The 21,681-nt window shown below is 32.7% G+C and overlaps 3 protein-coding genes across 4 annotated transcripts in view; 2 read left to right on the top strand and 1 right to left on the bottom strand.

Moving 5' to 3' along the window:
- Nucleotides 1-21,681, top strand: part of LOC143910245 (zinc finger MYM-type protein 1-like) — a 727,250-nt gene that overhangs the window by 144,023 nt on the left and 561,546 nt on the right. The gene's annotated exons all lie outside the window — the stretch shown is intronic.
- Fur2 (furin-like protease 2) overlaps nt 1-21,681 on the bottom strand; it is a 546,777-nt gene that overhangs the window by 239,977 nt on the left and 285,119 nt on the right. The window lies entirely within an intron of this gene.
- LOC143910244 (uncharacterized) overlaps nt 1-21,681 on the top strand; it is a 64,147-nt gene that overhangs the window by 851 nt on the left and 41,615 nt on the right. The gene's annotated exons all lie outside the window — the stretch shown is intronic.

Genomic DNA, 21,681 nt, shown 5'->3' with positions numbered 1-21,681 from the left:
CAATCCAAGTTATGAGAAATGAAAGAGATTATTTTAATCTATTTATCTTCATTTTATATTTTTTACTAATTTTTAATAAACAATCACTTAATATACTCGAAGAACATTTTGAGTTTGATCTTGGGGTTTGAATTTGGAAGTAACAGAGAAGCGCGTAGTATAGGTAGATTTAGTAATGACTATTAAGAGCTTGCTCATAGTACTGTTGATTATTTACTGCCTTGACTCGAGTTAGGGTGCGCCTTATATAGCGGATCTTATCGACTTGTTATGAAGAATTTTTGGCATTCCTATCTTATCGCATATTTATATATTCGTTATTCCCATTTATGATTGGTGTGAAAATTCTAAATTTTCACACCAATCATAGTGGGAACTTAGTAGAGGTGCGGGATAATCAAAAAAGCTCACAGCAACTTTGATAGTCAAAATAACAACAGGACCATGAAAATGATCCTGTTGTTATTATGAAAACTATTTTCCAAAGGGACGGTTTACGTCTGAGACCATATGTAGTCCAAAACGGGGACCTTAGAATTAAAATTGCACTATGTAATGATTTTTGAGTATTTTTCTGTTTTTTTCTTTCGAGATAAATTACTTGACATGTGTTTAAAATCATAAAAAAATATATTTGACGTTACCTTGATATGACGCAAGTTTTTTTTTTACTAGATACATAGTGAAAAATCCTAAATTTGAATTTTTGTCCTTACCTAATGGACAGTCAAATAATATGATCTGAAATAAGATACGAGCTTGCATGTGTACAATCAATTAAAATACACCCTAACGAAATATAATATCATTAAAATCTTAACGAAAAATATCTTAACACGACTGGGGTAAAATAAAAGCTGTTACTAATATTAAGGTCACGGATAGGTCACAACTTTCTTTATGAAAAATAAACTTTTTTCTTACTAATTCGATACTTTTAAAGGAATAAACGAGAGTAATCTTGCCTTGTTCGATACATACATACAAACAAATGTATATCGAACAAGCCACGAGCCGGTGATCATACGGACCGATACCGAAATATATCGTACATTATAAATAATGAAAATCCTCGCTTTGCTTTTCAACAATAGAGAAAACGCCTATAATAATTTCGGCGATAAATACGAGGCAAAATCCCTGCCTGGCACGCGACGAGATGCCTAATAAAGATATCGCACGGGGAAATTGCGAATTCCGGGGTTGCGGGGGAGGCCAGTGTCGTAGGAATACCCACCCCACCAATTTTGAGACGACGAGAATGAAATCCGGGGGATGTACTTCTTTAAAAACGGTACGAATGGAAATTACGCTTATTTTCATAGACAACGAGCGGCGGCAAATAACATTGGGAGAAAAGCCTCGGGTGAATTTTCCAAGGCTCTTGAAAGACCAGCTAAATCAACTGATATACTGACTCGGAAAAAAAACTCGCATAATTATCGTATCAAACAAAGTAAAGTAAAATATGAACACATTTATTTACATCATAATAATTATAAGATTTGAAAATTGATCCTCGATAGACAATACAATAAGGCTTGAGTAATGCAATATATGCTTTATTATGTATGTACATACATACTTATCAACATTATAAAACTTCCATATAACATTTAAAATGTAATGATATGTATAGACAGGCGCGGCTCGTACATAGGGATTCGGGTACTACAGTACCCCAAACCAAACCGGTTTTTGTATAGGCACTTGCAGTACCCCTAAAAACATTTTCCATTAATTGCTTCTGGTAATAGTCCTAAACTTTTTACTTTTACAGTTAAGATTTAGTAGGATAATTTATGATTTATGTTTTTTTGTTTAAGCTTTGGAATTATAAATTTGATTATCCTTATTTATTAATAAAGACCCAATTCCAATATTCAATCGGATCCCTTCGCAATCCTTAATTATTTCACGTTAATCCCTACTCTAACAATTACTCCTGTAATTACATTTTAGATAGAACTTGCTCTTCGTTTAACAATAGTCCCCCTCATGTTTATCCACTTTGTTGTTCCCTTTCTTGCTATAAATTTCTATTGTTTGATCATTTTTTCCTTAGTATCACATACGTACATTGTTCATACATACATATGTATGTACATACATACTTAGATATTTTTTATTTTTTTATTACATTTTATACCAGGAAGGCCTTACAGGTAAATCCCAATGCGCCTTCCTGGCCAATTACAAACAATACAGCATTTTCATTATACAAGTCGCTGAATTACATGACACTGAAAACTCGCAAATTAATGAGACGTCCATGAATTGTACATAAATTTTATTGTACATTAATCATACTCAAATAGTGGTGACATAGTAGGTAGGAAGGATTTTTAGCCAATTTTTAATCGGGAACCGTTTCAACAATGAAATCAGAGAAAATTTCCAAACTCTGATAGGAAACGATCGACCTGAAGTCACAAATATCCAGGTCTGACCAGCAGCATTACAGATATACTCTTTTCTAAAAGAGTATATCTGTAGTGCTGATAATTTTCTTAAAGAGTATATCTGTAGTAACAGATAAATTTCTTTTCAATCGAGGTCACTTCATGGGATCGAACCGGCGCCTCTCGGTGTTAGGCAGAAGCGTAACAACCGAGCTAGGGCTTCCAAACCGGTTTAAACCGAAACGAGAAAAGCCGGCTTTTTGACCATTTTTCAAAAAACCGAAAACCGGCTTTTTGGCTCGATCAACCGGCTTTTTAAGATTTTCTTTAATTAATGTTTTTTCCTCAAAATTAACAATTATGAATTTTAAATTTCTATGAAAGATCAAAATAAATGTGTATAAACGCTATATAGGTATAGGCGTATATTTCTTTGAACAAAAAAAAGCTACACTTCTTTCTTTCTTGAGCGGTTTCTTTGAGATTTAGTAATGGACCCGGTCATAAACCAATAAAATATTATAGAAAGTATGTAGTTTCAATGGCCTACCCAACTTCAGGTATAGAAAGCATCCTTATCTATCGCAAATCCTTGTACTTGAAAACATCAAAAAAAGTAGTCAAATGATTTATGGCAAAATGCATAGGAATTTCCGAAATATAATCGATTTTTCTTCGAAGGAATTGCCCTTTAAATATTGAGGCCACATACCTACTTTTATTATGGATTTAAAATGTTCGTGATCAAATGAATTTGCCGTTTCAAATGAATTTGTTTCCGAAATTTGCAACGGTTGCTTTTGGATTTTTTCAGCTAAAACAGATGCGTAAAAACAACTTTGAAATCTTTTTATCTATAATATATCTAGCTTATTTAAATCTTTTAATTATATGTGCGTATTTAGGATCTGCCATTTTACGACTGTGATATATGTACATATAATACAAATTTTATTATTTGTAATATTTGTAATGATCTTATGAAAGTTCATAATGTTTATAACTTAATTTACATAATTTATAAAAAACTATTTTTTTGCATAATATAGATATATATTATGCAAATATATACATATTTACATTTTTTTTTTCGATATAAAAATTTTAAACTTAAAAAAATTGTATTTTTCTAAAACCGGTGAAAGACGGCCAACCGGCTTTTTATTTGTAAAAAAACCGAAAACCGGCTTTTTATTTCGGGCGGTTTTTTGGAACCCCTACAACCGAGCTATTTTTTGAATTTTAAATGCTTTTTATTATTACGAAATTATGTTCACAATACATCTTATATCTATTTTAATAGCTACTGATCTACTGATCATTTTCTATTTTACAATTTTAATTTAATTTGGTTAGTAATCACAGTATTATATTATTCTAATGTTAATCTAAAGCATAATAGGAAAAAGAGCTCAAAAACCTATTTACAATCCTTATAAATGTTCATAATACATCTAATACATAATATTAATTAAAGACTCTCCAAAGTCGATGACCTAAAGCAGATTGTGTTTAGGTAATCTGTGTTTATACCTGAAGGGTATAGACATTTTGTTGTAATCACCGAGACTCTTCACAAGTGTGTTAGTATGGTTATTAGTGATTCTTTCATAGAATCTACTGGTTAGTTTGTTAGTAATGTCTGTAACAAACGGAATATTATATATAGCATGCAGTTTTTTCAGGTTAGTATATATGGGTGTATTATAAATTATTTTAAGGGATTTATTTTGTATTACTTGGAGCTTGGAAAGGTTAGTATTCGAGGCGTTATTCCATACAGGTGAAGCATAGGTTAATAATGGTAATATGAGCGCGCGATATAATTTTATTTTATTTAGCGTTGATAAAGAACTATGGCGATTAAATATTGGATATATTGAGGATATACCCCGCATCGCCTTGCATTTCGCTGCCTCAATGTGAGGTGCCCATCTCATTCTTTTATCAAACGTTACTCCTAAATATTTTATTACTGACTGCCATTTCAGACTTTCTCCAGAGGGGATTTTCAGATCTGAACTTGGCTTATGTTTTCTAACACTAAAGAATATGGCGTCTGTTTTGGTTTGATTAATTTGAATTTTCCACTTAGTGAAGTGTTCAGTCATTGTTTTAATTGCAAATTCAAGATTTTTAAGAATAGTGTCTGGTTTTTTGCTACTTGTGAAGCAAGCTGTATCATCTGCATATAGGGCTATGTGACAGTTTTTTGGAATAGGTATGTCATTTATATATATGGAGAACAAGAGTGGGCCAAGCAAGCTCCCCTGCGGAACGCCAGCTGCGATTATTTTTGGAGACGATAATTCATTATTTACGCTAACCACTAGCTTTCTACGAGTTAAGTACGATTTGATGATGAGAATTAGGTAGTTTGGTATTTTGTTAATAAGGAGCTTATGAATGAGTCCATCGTGCCAAACCGTGTCGAAGGCCTTTTCTATGTCGAGACATACCATTCCGGTACTTCTCTTCATATTAAAGTTCTTCGTCGCGTGTTCAGTTAGTCTTGTTAGTTGTTGGGTCGTGGAATGTCCAGTGCGAAATCCAAATTGTTCATTTATTAATTTCTTATTTACGACTTTAAGTAAACGTGTGTAGATTATTTTTTCCAGAATTTTTGAAAGCGTGCAAAGTAAGCTAATGGGTCGATAATTGGCCGGGTTTTTTGAGCTTTTATCGGGCTTAAGTATGGGAATTACGTTGGCTGTTTTCCAGTATTCTGGGAAATACCCGGTGAGTAAACATGCGTTGAATATTTTAGATAGTGAGACTAAAGCTTTAAATGGAAGTTGTTTGATTATGATGTTATCTATTGAATCTCGCCCAGGTGCCTTTTTATTTTTTAAATTACGTATTATATTTTGGATTTCACACGGATGCACCAATTTTATATTTTTAGTACTGTTAGTGGGAGTTTTTGTGATGATTTTAATGGACCGGTTGACTTACAACCGAGCTATGCTGCTTGCTAAATATATCCCATATCTACCATTATTCAATGCTCTTCTTATTTGTTTTGCTTTTTCATGGTTATAATTTGTATAAACTTTTTGGTGTCAATGTTACATATGGACTTTTTAAATTACAAAGTACATATATATATATATAAGTACATATATATACACATAAAGTACATATATATACATATATATAAGCGCTATCTTCTACTGCTTCACCTCTGCCATCTTCATCTTCAGCTACACTTACATCAGCTTCTGCTTCAACATCTGATTATGTTCCTGTCTCTTGTGCTCCTGCTTCTGCTTCTACTGTAGATCCTTCAAATTCGTTCAGTCAGGTCGCTGGGACTTCTTCTGGGAGACTGCCATACACTCGTGGATCTGGAGCACCTGATAAAACTTTACAGGTGGCCACTATTCCGAAATTGAAGAATGTACACGTTTTTAATTTGGCAAATAACTGCACTTGTGATACTGTGAAACAGTTCATATTAAATAAAATTAAAAATAAAAGAATCAACGTTTCTCAGGTTGCTAAAACTGACATGTGCTCGTCATTTAAAATTAGTGTAGATACTGAAACTTTTAATATAATTATCAATCCTGAATTTTGGCCTATGGGTACTGGCATAAGAGAATGGTTATTTCTCAAAAAAATCTCTTCGAAACCGATTGCCCAAACCCGTGACCCGTAACATTAAACTTTATTATCAAAATGTGCGGGGTTTAAATACAAAACTCAAGGAATTCTACAACAACGCCGCTTCTAGATCTATTGACGTCCTTGCTATTACTGAAACATGGCTAAACTCATCTGTACATGATGCCGAAGTACTTGACAGCAGTTTCAATATATATCGCCATGATAGATCTGCCAGAGGTGGTGGTGTTCTTCTAGCAGTTAAAAATACAAATATTATTTCGGTTGAAAGACTTAGTCATCTTGAGGACATTCATGAATGTGTATGGCTAAAACTAAGATTTGTTAACATTCCTTTTTTTATATACATATGTACTATTTATTTTCCACCAAGATCTCCACCAAATATTTATAAGCGATTTTTTGATTTAATTATATCTAATTATTCACATTTAAGTAATGGTCGCATTTTTATATCTGGAGATTTTAATCTGAATTCTTCTAACTGTTTTCCTGATGACCTTAATTTTTTTATATCTTTATTCAACTTAAAACAAATTAATACTATTCGAAACTATTTTAATAATTCCATGTTGGATTTTCTATTAACAAATTTAGATTGTCAGAATATTATTATTTCAAATTCAGTTGATTCCTTGGTTCCTGAAGACAGCTATCATCCTGCTCTTGATATTCATTTAAAATTAACTATAACTTATTCCTCACTTCGTTTAATAAATAACTGTCTTAATACCTCTGTCCTAAATGGATGGTTATTTACAAATGTTGATTTCAAATATTTAAATGATATTCTTTGTAATTGTCAATGGGAGCGAGTTTATGAGTGCAAAGATGTTAATTTGGCCCTCTCTAATTTCTATGACATTATATATTCTATTTTTAATGATTGTTTTCGGTTGAAAGGATTAGTGACGAGTAAAAGGATTTATCCGCCTTGGTTTACTAAAGAAATTATTAATCTCTTAAAAAGTAAATATCAAACACATAAACTCTGGAAGAAATCGAGCAATCCTCTTATCTTAAATAATTTCCGTATTTTACGTACGGAAATTAAGAAATTAATTAATAATGCATATAATGTTTATGTAGCTGATTGTGAAAGTTCCATAGTTAAAAACCCTAAGAAATTCTGGAACTTCATCAATTCTAAACGTGTAAATCGTGTAAAGTCGACCATTATGTACAATGATTCTGGATTGTTAGAGGGTGATCAAAACATTGCTAATGGATTTGCCGACTTTTTTAAATCAGTTTTCAATAATCCTACTGATTCCATGGAACCTACCAATGACTCGGAATTTACTTTCCCCACTTTAGCGATTAATCATCTTGACTCTTCCGATCTGAAATATGGCTTTCTAAAGTTAAAAAATATTTATTCTTCCGGTCCTGACTCCATCCCTAATTACATCCTAAAAGGATGTGAGGTTAGTCTCTTAGAACCGTTAAAATTCATTTTTAATTTAATTCTAAGGAACTCTTCATTCCCCAATTTATGGAAATGCTCTAAAGTAACTCCTATTCATAAGAAGGACGATAAATCTTGTGTAAGGAACTACAGACCAATAACTATCTTGTCAGCGCCAGCCAAAATGTTTGAGGTAATATTACACAGATACATTTTTAATCACTTTCAAAGTATGCTCATTGATCAGCAGCATGGCTTTCGTCCGGCCAGATCAGCTATTACCAACTTGTTATGTTTCTCTAATGACATAACCAGCACTTTGGATTGTAATAATCAAATGGATGTAATATATACTGATTTTGAGAAGGCGTTTGATAAAGTTGATCATAAAATTTTGGTTAGTAAATTAAGTTTTATTGGATTTACTTATAATCTTGTTGGTCTTTTTATTTCTTATTTACAGGATCGACGTCAATTCGTTAAGTTTGGGAGTTGCTTTTCTTATGAGTATGTTGCCACTTCTGGGATTCCCCAAGGATCAAATCTTGGCCCTTTATTATTCCTAATATTTATCAACGATATTCAATCTTCTATTCACCATTCTAAATTTTTATTATATGCGGATGACTTAAAAATCTATAAGAGAATAATTGATTTACCTGACGCTCTTTATTTGCAAGAGGATTTGAATTCTATTTATGAATGGGCTAATGTTAATAAACTTCCCTTCAATATCCTAAAGTCTCGGGTCATTTCTTACTCTCGTTCTCGTTCTCCTATTAAATATCCGTATAAATTTCATGATTCTCTTCTTCAGAGAGAATTATTTATATCTGATCTGGGAATAGTCTTCGAAAATAGTTGGAGTTTCAACATTCACATTGAGAATATCTGTGATAGGGCAACAAAAATCCTTGGATTCGTAATCCGTAATTCGTCTGAACTAGGGCTCACTGCCATTCGTCTCTTATATTGTACATTAGTTCGCAGTGTGCTCGAGTTTGGCTCCATTATATGGTCTCCCTATCAACTTCGTTACTCTCTAATGTTGGAACGAGTCCAAAGGAAATTCCTTAGATTTTTATATCTGAAGACATTTGGATTTTATCCATATCTGTTCCCTAGTGCCTTTGTCTTGGGATCTTTGGGTTTCAACTCCCTGGCAAAGAGAAGAGATTTATTTCTTGGGAAACATTTCGTAAAATTACTTAGAGGAGAGATTCACAATCCCACTATCCTGGAGAAACTAAAATTCTGGGCCCCGGAAAATCGTAGAGTTTTAAGAAAACATGATATATTTTTACCAATTAGGGCTAAATCAAACGTGCTCATGAACTCCCCCCTCTCGAGAGCTGTTCGACTCCTTAACTTACTGGCACAATACTTGGACCTATTCGATGCCAGTTATGTTGAGTTGGTGGAACACATCCTAAATAGCACGATATAAATTTTTCAATCTTATTTCTTTGTTTTTATTTTGTGTACATATTTTTTACTTGATTTTTATTATTTTTTTATGATGTTTTTTTTTATTTATGATTTTTATTATTTTCTTATGTTTTTTTTTTTATTTATGATTTTTATTATTTTTTTTATGATGTTTTTTTTGTAATTTTTATGATTTTTATTATTTGTATTAAAATCACATTGACGCTTTGGGGCAACCTGTCAAGTCTCTGTGGTATTGATTTTTTAAAATAAAATAAAATAAAATAAAATATGTATATGGATATGTACAAGTTTGACCATAGGTGTCGAATTTTGGTAATCTGCTATGGCACCTATAATGAAATAAAAATAATAAAATGCTTAAATAATGGAAATATTTGCTCGAAACGCAATTTGATTATTAGACCATAATGTGGTTTCAGGGTGTATACAATATTTATTTCGGTCGGTGTGTATTAGCCCAGTCATTGAGCCGAAGCGAAAGGATGAGATATACGAGCGAAGTTTTTAAGCCTCCTCGATATCTACTGGTGGGAACGTACGCGACGGGAATTGCTAGACAGAGGCGGATCGAGCGAAAACACCGGCCAGAAATTTCCATTTGTCAGTGGGGTCCCGTTTCCATATCATTTGTCCCCGGTACGAATTCGAGGATAATCCTTCGGAAAACGCGTCCGCTCGATACTTCAATGTATCTACATAGTTGAAATGGATTCCAGACCATTTCAACTAATTCAATTCAAACTTGAAACTCATAAAACGTGCTTATTGCACGTTTAAAATTATGTAAAAAATTATATTCGGTCAGATCTCAGCTTGGATAAAACATCCCGTCTACAAACATTTTATATAAAATGGCGCATTAGGTTCTTCCTGTAATGCCACAATGATCTAAAACAATAAATAAAATATCCCATTTTTAAATATCCAGCTCCAACTCCAGCTACTACGTGGTAATACGTCATGTCCGTTGTCGCTGGAACAGTTGGAACTTTACGTCCCTAATAATTATGTGCGTGGTAGACATCATCATTTGATGGCTGTACCTCCTGCTCGTATAGCTGTTTTTCGAATGGCTCCTATTCCAAGAGCTATTCGACTTCTTAATGAAATCGGTGCTGCTGATTCTGAATGTGATATTTTCCACCTTAGTGAGCGTAAATTTTCGGATATTATTCTAACCTATTTGTCTGGTAGTCTGCGCTTATCATTGCTTTCATGATTGATTGTGATTTATGAATGGAATTTTGATTTACTCAATCCATTTGGGCCTCACAAAGATGTTTTGTATTTGCAGTTACATAGTTCTTATTTATTGGAACTGGCTGTAGATGCAAGACATTCCTTATGTTATATTTTATATTTGATATTTTTACGTTATCTTCAATTACACTGTTCGACAAATGACGACTGTTTTTTATGGTTCAGAGACGACATATGACTTTTATAGATCTATGTCCAGTGAATACGAATCTGTTAATAAAAAATGTTGATTGGCTCGAGATTAGGAGATATATGTATTTTTTAAATCGCGCGATTTTTCTAAAGCTTGATGTTGCTCGGTCAATGTCTCAAAATATGTAAATTTCCTGTTCAAAATGAATATCGGAATCTATAGTCGGATATTTTATCTTTCATTTGTAGTACTTTTCAGCTTTCAAATCTATTTAAGTAGTCGTCCAGTTCAAATCAAAAGTTCAAAGTACGTATTTTCATTTGGGAGTTTTTTCCACTGTTAATACTATTTTATATCGAGTATTTTCTATTGAAAGATGTTTATTGAGATAGTGTTCTGGCCACACTATTTTTTTTTTTTCGTTTAAAAGAGTTAATTGGAAGTGTGCTGAATTTCACAAGCTCGTACTAGTATTTACTCGTATTTATACGAATCTGAATTGAATTAATATGGATAATATGTAAATTAAATTGTCTTCTAATGAGAATTAAATAAAATTCCACTTCAATCGTATATCGAAAAATCGTATATCGACTATTCTTGTGGATTAATAACAAAAATTCTATTGATAACTGGCTTACCTCGATAAAATAAACGGAACGATATATGAATATATTTTTGATATTATGTTTCTATTTTATGACTTACCAATTGAGCTTTTCTCTAAATAAAAAAAAACTATTGTACTAAAGCAAATGCTTATACGATACGTAATAAAATTAATATTATAATATCATAAAATCATAAAAAGAGATTTGTTAAAAAGCAGATGTATTTTAAATAACAATAAATATAATAAATAAACTACAATTTACCTTAATCCATTTCGGTGAAATTATAACAATAAAATTAAAGAAAAAAAAACAGTTATGTATGTATGTACATTAGAAACAAATTCGGCTGGCGAATGGTTTCCCAATTATTATTTAATTTCAATTTCAAAGAAAGTAGATCATTTCGCAACCCTAATTGCAATAATTATTTATTTGTAATTAAATTTCACGCACATCTAACAATTTTAAATCGCGAAACAATTAATTGCATACGGGCCGATCCGATAACATATTATGAATATACGGAGAGGAAATCCTGGGAAAACTGCGTGTAAAACATTATACGGCAAACACACATACCTAGGTATGTATGTATATATTATATATGTACCGGAATATAGGGAAAACGGGCTCGGTCGACTGATATTTCATTTCACAAAGTGGCCACAATAAACAGTGTAAATTATGTATCAGGATGTTGTTGCGAACCTAGTAACCCACTTTTGGCCTACAACCAGAACACATTGTATCAACACACAACATTAAATTATTAACAGACAGACGCGCACAATACCTCATTTGTGCCGAGGGTGGGTAACGTATAAATAAGCACAGCTGACCCTCGAATAAATTAACGTCTTGAGGTCAACCGCCCCAGTTGCGTCAATTCATACAAAACGTCAACACAAAAAAATGGGAAAAACAAATACGGCATGGAATTATGCGAATTAGCGATTGGATCGACCCACTTAATCCAAATTAAAGTTGTGTGCAAGAGTCGTACTGAGGTGAAAGGGGTAGCCGTGGAGCTTTGTCGGGAAAGCTCCCGATAAGATCGTAACTACACAGGGTGTGAAGAAAGTAAACATTTGCCGGGAGCGAGCGAACGAATGAACGAACGAACGCCTTGTGTGTGTAAAAAGCTTTCGACGAACGGCGAATAATAAAAAAATAATATTGTTATTGCATCAAAGTGACAAAGGAAAACTTCGGATAAAACACGGTCGCTCCACTCTTTACACGGTGGAAAAAACATGGACAAAAAAGGTGTACATAACTGGGAAAAAAATCGTGTATTACGTGGCGTTTCGCATTGTTGCCGTACGATTTTTTTACCTTACTTATTTTTTTTGTATCGTGGTCGACAAAAACAACGCACGAACAAGCTATGGTACAAAAACAAAAGCTGTTATACATGAAAAATATGTTAAACAAAATGATTGACGTATGTACATATATGTACATTCATACACGTAGAGAAATATTAATGAGGAATCAAGACGCACTAATTAAATGCGAAATCAAAAATATATAGTAATAAAAAAAATACCTGCATATTTTTTGACTATTTTGACGACAAACCATTGAATGGTACCTAAATACGTACCTGGTATTTTCTTGGTATACATACATATGTACCTAGTATTTTCTCGATAACTTTTGATACAATTGCAACCAAGATATAACAGTAAGGTATAAAAATAAACAATAGAAAAAATACAATAGGAGGAAGAAGATATCCGGTTTTGAAATAGATAATAATTTTTTTTTTATTAAATGTATTTATTTTATTTATATAATTTAAGCTATTTAGCTAATTTAATACTAATTTAATTCTTTCTATTTTTAATCAAATACATTCTTAATTACTAAGCTCTAAAATTTTATATATACTAAATTTATATGCACTGTCTATCACAGAGGTGTCTCCTTGCACCTCGCAAGAATACATCCACGGTCTTATAAGACCTGACACTCGAGGAGGGCATTGTATATGAGCACACCCCTGTGAAAGACACCACCAGATTTTCTTATTTTTTCTTACTCAACCTACAGCTAAATTGCAACTAACAGCTCTAATTTCTATTATAATAATTATGGATTTCACCATTTTTTATTGTATAATTCTTAAAATACTTAGGTAATAACTTATGATCTAACTTATAAACAAAATAATTACTATATTTTGCAAACGTACGCCAGTGACCAGGTATAAAGGACTATAAATTTTTCTCTTATTTATTCTTATTTATCTCTCGTAAATGCGATTTTATAAGCATCTCTAATTTGCTGGTGTTATAAAATGCTACCTACTCTATGATGTCTCTATGATACATTATACATAATTGTTTGTGATTGACAAGGAAAGCGCATTGGGGTTTACTTGCTAGGCGTTCCTAGCATATACATATGTATGTACTATGTATATGAATAAAATAAAGTTTGGCTCAAAAAATAGAAGAATCAACGAGGTACCAGTTGTCTATCATAACCCAAAACATCAAAATGCAAAATAAAACTAATCTTGCAAAAAACTTTTTTAATTTTAACATATTATTTTAATCATAAGTTGATAAAACAGTAGTAGTTTGTAAATATACGTATACATATATGTGTGCCTATGTATTTAAGGAAAATTAAATATAGACATATACAGTAAAAAAAGATGTTTGAAACAAGTATACGTTTGTACGAATGAACGCCGTTTTTAAATAAAAAAATTCACTTTGCCTGAAGACAGCATCTTCAATCAATGTGTTTTGTCATTGATGACTTGGATGGACATGAAACTTGGTTTTTTTGTACGCCAAAATGCTACACAAAACCCAATGCACTCGAAAGAAGTATGGACCGCTGTTTACTCGGCATAACGAAGATAGATAGGAAATAAAATATGTGGGTGAAAATTATGACAAAGAAAGTTAGTGGAAAAAGTGAAGAGATTCAAATGGCAATGGACAAGCTACTTGGCTAGAAAAATGGACGAAAGGTGGACAATATAAGTGCTAGAATGGTACCTAAGTGGATGTAAAAGTGTGAAAGGTCGCAAAGAAGATGGGTGAATAAAATTAGAATAATAATAGAATAACTTCAATATGAATATATTCTTACATAAATAATACAATTTTAAGAAAAATCAAATAAATTCATTTATTACTTCGAATGACGAAATTGTGATTTTTCGAGCTCTCTGAAATCAAATTCTCCAACATCGCTTTGTGTTGTTGTTTGAACGACTCGCGTGGAAGGCTGTTGAGTAAGGAAGAAAGCTTAGCAGTAGGTATGTATGTATGTACATACATAGGTACGTGGAATTACAAAATGGAATCTTAATATTGGATACGTGAGATTTGGCGCATATCGAGGTTCTACACGTGTACGTATAAGTGGTATATGAAGTCGCCGGCTGCTCTGCGAAAACCAGAAAGGTAAGATAAGCAAATATGAAATTCCTAGAGGGGCGCCCTCACACCCAACCCTCCCTATCGGCGATCGCATTACGACGACAATTTTCCCACACTCACATACGTACATGCGAAAATGTTTGTATGTGCAAAGAATACACGAGGGTTTTTTCCTCCCTTTTGCAGAAGAAAAAGGAAAAATAAATTTATTTATCTGATGATTTGCCTGCCCAACGCCCGGGAGATATATCCTCAAAAAAGAGCATACGGTACATTTTCCCTATCGACACGACAAAAATGCTGTTCGCCAACAACACATACTTTCAAATATTTTAGGTTTTTATTTGCATCTCTGCTGTTTCGTTTTATGGGTTTGTATATACGTATGTATTTGGAACCACATCAAAGAAATGGAAAAACCAATTTCTATAACCAAATTCAAACCGAATTTTTTCGCACTCATTCTAGAAAAAACAAAATAAATTATACACCATAAATGTTGGAAGCGAAATGGCGCAGGTTGAAATTATGAAAATTGGGTTTTAATATCTGGTGTTTAAATCTTGAAAGAGCAGCAAAATAAAGTTTATAACTGGACGGTGGCGCTAGAGAGATTTTGCCAGTTTGTGAGTCTTAGTATAATCTGCATTTTAATATTACGCTAAAAAAAAAATTAAATATTCCTGCAAAAACAATGTATTTCCTATTTTCAAGTGGTGCTATAATATATTTTATTTTAACCCTCTGTCGAGTTTGAAATACTGTGTGATCCATAAATGTTAAATGTTGGTGCGTCAAAAGGGTTGTAAGTGCGCGTTCGGTAAAACGAACCAAACTTGCTGCATCCGGTGATTGCATTAATTTTCAATTACTCTTAATGGCCTGAAAAGCTTTTTAGTCATTGACAAAGCACCATTTTATATTATTTTACTACACAGGAAATCGACAAAAAATAACAACTTGATCCAAAAAACAATAGTAACGGCAACGAACAGCAACGAGAGAAACAAAAGAGTTGAAGTACAATCATACGAACGTTATAAAAATAAATATTAGTGTGATATAAATAAAGGTACATATGTATGTATGTATGTATGTATATACGTACGTATAGTGGATTGCGAGCGCTCAAATGGAGTTCGGAGCTTTTATTATAGGAAAAAAGCGAAAAATGAGATAGCAATTTGTACGCGGGCTTTCAGAGCGTCGGTAAATCCTAAAAATGGAAAAAAATAAACGATTCAGATTTAACAAATCGAGGCTTATTTTATCTAAACGTACGCAACCCAATTCTACGAACACCATCCTTCGAATGCATTCAATTGTCGAATATTCATGAAAGTGTCACATTTTCATTATATTGCTTGAATCAACTCGGACAAAAAAATATCAGTAGCAAACACTATAGTACCTATTAAATAAAATTGATTATTTTTTCAATTTATTAAAAGGCTTCATATTTTTCAATATAGCTAAACGTTTCTTCAATGTATATATGTACGTAAAACTGTTATTCGAACTAAACTACTTGTAGTATTATTTATTGAAACGACTAACTATCGAGGCATCGTGTCGTAAATTGTGCTCATCATAAATAATTTACAGACGTATAAGTCGTTCTTAAATGTCACAGTATAAATATATTGCGAGACATGACTGAATTGCTATCAATATACATATGTATGTATATTAGATATTTTTAATAGTGAATGCGTAAAAATTCGTTCAAATTATACGCGAGCTTTGGCTTGGTAAAGTTTCTCTACTCAGATATAAAATATGGTACACTTAAAGCATTCATAATCGAGTAATAAATACTCGTGCGATAAAAATCATTTCAACGAAAAAAAATCATTATTATACAAAATTTATTTATTTAAATGTATCAAAACATATTTTTGATTCAAATCAGAACACTCTTAAATGTGAAATGTTCCTTTGTTATACCGCATTATTAACAACGGTAAAAACTCGAAATATTTTACATTTTATTAAGAGTTATGGTGGACTTTAAGCGGTACGTTACATTTAAACGATTTTCTTTCGAAAAATTTCACAATTCCGTTTCGGACTTTTTTCCAGGTGTTTAAGAAGCGATACGTTCACGTTTTACGACGTGTTGACAGCCGATTCGAGCAGTTTTACAACTCGATTTTACGATAGATTTTGCACAACTAAGCTTTGGCGTGATCAACCGTCATCAATAAAATCGTATCGTCCATGAAAATATTCAACAGAGTGCAACATAAAGCTAAATCCAAATACAAATAATAAAAAGCAAGCTCTGATTTATCACGGCCTACCTCGTCCCAACTACCATGACTGACAACTCGGTGGTGCAATCTGGGTCGGTAATCGTATTATGTCAAAGAGTACAAATTGAGTTTTAATAATGAACGAGCCAACGAAACACGAGTCCAAGTAAAAATGTTTGACGAGGCGAACATCCATGCATTTTCGCCTAATAATATAGCTACACGCTATCCGGTAGAAGAGAAAAAAAGGAGGAAATGTTAATTCGAAGAAGGATGTCTAGATTGCGTGTCTTCATGAGTACAAAAGTTAAGAGTGGCAATCAAATGACAGGCTACGGATGTAAGTTAATTTATAAGCATAGCTTAGTTACTTCGGTTTGATTTCACTAAAAAAAACTGTATAATAGATATATTTTCACGGAATAAACCACTAAACTAAAATAGAAAACTACCAAAAAATAAGTCTTGTTTTCGATAAACGATCAATCGGAACTAATTAAAAGATCGGTCTGTATAGTAAATTTTCGCACACTTTCCACAACGCACGCGAGTAAGCCGTTAAATTGCACGCAAATTATGGGCGTGCTTAAATGTTATAATTATGAAAATGACTTTCCTTTTACGAAAATATTATATATATTTTTGACCTGGAATTTACACGGGGCAATATAAGCACATAGCAGTCTCCTATTTATTAAACGTGTATTAAAATTGAAGACGACACAGTTCGAAAACTAGCGGTCAATATTTAATATTATAATAGACGATCGGGCGTGTACCGGCTATTCATAACACGCAGAATGTAATTTACTACCGGGGAGTTTGTTTAATGATTGAAACCACCAAGACGGACGAAATTACTTTGACAAGTTAACAACAGACACGAAACGTTCACAATTTAAATTCATCTCTATATTTAAAAACTTTCAATTCAATTACGTGTACGAAATTCAAACGACGGAAAATTACCAGAATGACGCATGAGTTTGTCTAACTTAATTTATCAGCCATATCCCTCCATTATAACTTTGGTAAAAAGGAAATTTAAGAAATACAAAATAGCAACGTTTAATTCAATATCATAGTATGTAGACTGTGAGGTTTTGAATTTTCCGGGTCGTCCAGGGCTGGCTCTATGTGCGGGCAACGTTCCCGTCAAAGTGTAATTTCCCATACGACGCGGTAATTTAGGCGTCGCTCCCTGATTGATGGACGTGCCAGTGATTATCGCCGCTTCACGGGAAATTGGCCAGTAATTAAATAAATGTCAGTTATTAGTTTTCCGCGGGGGAAAATTCTCGTGCACGGAACAGAGCAAAATGGGACCGCCGGAAAATGTGGGGGGCACAGTCCTATTCCTCTGAGAATTTTTCCGGACTAAATCGCTCACAGCGACATAGCCGGCATATAAAGTGACTAATGAGATGAGAAAATGTGTCAATATTCGCTCGTTATTTTTTTTTGTAATTAACTTCTACATATTTATCTACCATACATGAATATAACTTTAGCGAAAAATATAAATTTTAGATATGGATAATGGAAAACTTACTTAATATACTCATCTGAAAGGTCATGCTCTCAGACTCCAAAAAGGTATTTACTACAAAATAATTAGAGAATCCTTCTCTTGAAAAAGTTTGGTTAAAATTTGGAATAGTCTAGCAAATAATTTAGTAGCTTCTAGTAACCTAGACTTCTTAAAATATACTTGATGAATCACTAAAAAATAAATGGATTTTTGTAGTTATTCATTTACCAGTTAATTATTTTCTTTTTTAATTGTCTTCCATTTTGAGTTATTTTAATTTTTTTTATCGTATTGCATATTTTATTTTTGTGTCAGCAAACCCCTTTTTCTAACGCGATGAGAAAAAAGTGGGTTATTTACATATGTATGTATGTTTAAACACACATATTTTTAGAATAGTTACAATAGTCACTTATTCTATTTAGATAAATTGGATCGATTTTAAGTTTTGACTAATTAATGACAATGTAAAGTGGCCGTTTTGCCATAAACTTCCATACAAAGCGCGCTACGCTGTTTTTAATGGTTTTTTCAAAAAACATCGTTATTTGTTTCAAATTCCCGTTATAATTCTTAAAATAAAATAAATTTTTTAAGCAATCTCTTGGATACCACAAAAAATACGAAAAAACAAAAACATTACATATAATGTTTTGTTTATAAAAATATTCTAAAATACTGATGTCCTGTTCTAATACGTTTATTCTGCTTTTCGTAGATTCTGGACACATTGAATTAAGTAATAACAATTTGTGAATTAAGTCAAACAAAAATAGATTTTTTGGAACTGAAAATTGGACTTCCGCCACTTGCAAATATAACGAATCATATATCAGTACATACATATATACATATGTATACATATATAGACTTATTGAAAAAGTAGATTTACTGAAAAAACGAAATATTTTATTCTATTGTTGAAAATACAACCATAGGCGCCGATGATAATCTCAACCTTGAACACTCACTATCCATCCCCTTACAATGATAGGACAAGACATAAATGGAAACCCCACGAAATTTGCTGACAGAATGAGATATGGAAGATGCCGATGCGATACGGGTAAAGAACGGCACAAAGCCGGAAAAGAGTGAGGGCGTTTACGTTCACGAAAATTAGCATTGGTAATTCGTACTCGTATATAAAATCGCCGAAAATCCCCACGAAATACAAACGAAAATTTATACCACCGAATGTGTACACACACATATATTGATCTGCCTCGTATTTAATTTAAATAAAATTCCAGATCAAACGAAAATATCTGAGCAATATCCAATCTCAGATTATTTATTGGTAAGCAAAGACGCGAAGTGGAGAGGCTGAAACTCGCGAAAAATTTCAATCTTTGTTGAAGAATGCCCCACAAAGACGTTTTCGCGCTAAAGCGATTAGAGCTTGGGAAAACAACGTTTTCCGGGTAAAAGCTTCCGACGGGTCCCGGAAGTCTGCAGCAAATTGCAACCGCACAGTAGTGAAAACATTCCTACGATCCGGGTATGCATTAATTACGCAAGTTATCCCTGTGCAGAATATCGAATGGTATATGGCTCCAATTAAAGAGTCGCAAGCTGAACTCACTACAGACTCGCTTCCCTACATCGAATGCACTTTAAATTATTTCAAAGTGAACGACGAACCCTAGTAACCGCAGGCTAGAAGATCTTGCGTGTTACTTCAACTTAAACTTTGTACACTTGACTATTGAGCTTTACACTTGTACTTAAAGAATATATTCCAAACATGTAAATTGGCAAGAATGGCAATATAAATGAACACCCCACCCCTCCTACACGCTTTCATTCGTTTTTGAACTGAGCAACATGCATCTACATATGTATATGTACATACATATCTGATTTTTCTTACTTCGTATCCCATCTCAATATTGTAACCTGACACCTTTCGTCCATTCTTCTATTTTTATTTTTCTCTATTGTCATTTAAATTTCTTTACAAGCTGTATTATTCATTTATTTTTATTTACCCCTATCCCTAATGCGCCACAATGATTATAATCAACTAGTGTAGTGCCCGTTGATTTCAACGGGTGACTTCGGTAAGGAATTGATAAACGAATTAAAATAAAGTTATATGTTACATACACAATATATATATATATATATATATATATATATATATATATATATATATATATATATATATATATATATATATATATATATATATATATATATATATATATATATATAGTGTAAGGTACATAATTAATGAGCGCGCGCGCGTATTAATAGTAAAAAGTCGAGCGCTCAATTAACGCCAGCGGTTCGGCCACGTTCGAACGTCACTCCACATCCCCATGCATAACGTATACTCCTGGTATTCTAAAATTTGTTTTTTTTTTTAAATCCCCATACATACGAACATCGCGACCGTTTTTATATATGGTATATTATATCAACCACCATTGACATTGTTCTAACCCATGTGTTATATTTCCAGTTTTTCTCATTATATCAAACAATGCACAACATTCAGAAATTTAATTACGAAGTTTCAATTTTAATAACGAAGCAGAAATACATTTTTCTTCAAATAAATTATTTATTAAAAACAGCTCAAATGCTCTACATTTAAATTTAATTCACGTCTTAGTCTCCTTTTACTTGTTAACGGAATTGATCCATCTCAACTCACACGTTTTTTTTATTTCATCCACCCATCTTCTTTGTGGTCTTCCTTTCATTCTCTCGAGTAATATTCAAGCCTTTCTTCATCTGTATTTCGTCCGTTCTTATAGCTAAGTTACCCGCCCGTTGTCATCTTCCTGAATCTTCACTCTCTTTATTATAGATACATATATCAACGACGCTTTTCATAATTCTCACCTACATATTCCGTTTCCTATCTCTTATTATACGAAAATAATACTCAAATTGTTTAATAGATTAAATTTTGTAACAAAGTCGACCTGTTAACATAAACGAAAACGAAACTATTGCTAATACTAATGACGTTCATAAAGCATACGTAAAAGACAATCGTGACAAAAATGTCTTTAATTTACACCAGCCCTTTTTTGTGAGAGATAAAAGGATTTCTGTGTACTACGCAAATGATAGTGTACGAAAGAAATTAATGGAACAATATCGGAAGTAGTCGTAAGGGACATTTGTTCTTGGCTCCCATGACACGGGACATTTACAACTGGCAATTAGTACGTACGTGACACGCGGGTACAATAGTGCAAGAGGCGTAATGACACGAAAGCTTTTTCAGTCGAAACGTGCACTGAAAAATTACCAGTGTTTTTCACGTCACGAATTAATAAAATATTTCGACTGGCGCATGCATGCGGTCATACAAAATGCATGGCGAATTCCGAATGTGCGATAACGGCCGACGACTGAAAAATGATTATGACTTTATATGTACGAGTGAACACATGTCGATCGACATTTTTATTTGAATTGTGAAAAAAGACTATAAATCAATCAATAGTAAATAAAAATCAAAATAGTCTTTACAGTAAAAAATTCGAAATTGTCGAAATTTTCTTGTCTATCATCCTGTCATTCTGATATATCTTATTCATGTATGACTAATATTTATCTGGAAATATTAAGTTAT

This window comes from Arctopsyche grandis, chromosome 4 (assembly GCF_051622035.1).
Source record: "Arctopsyche grandis isolate Sample6627 chromosome 4, ASM5162203v2, whole genome shotgun sequence".
Lineage (NCBI taxonomy): Eukaryota > Metazoa > Arthropoda > Insecta > Trichoptera > Hydropsychidae > Arctopsyche > Arctopsyche grandis.
Note: the sequence above shows the minus strand (reverse complement) of the source record. Positions and strands in the feature narration are given on the sequence as shown.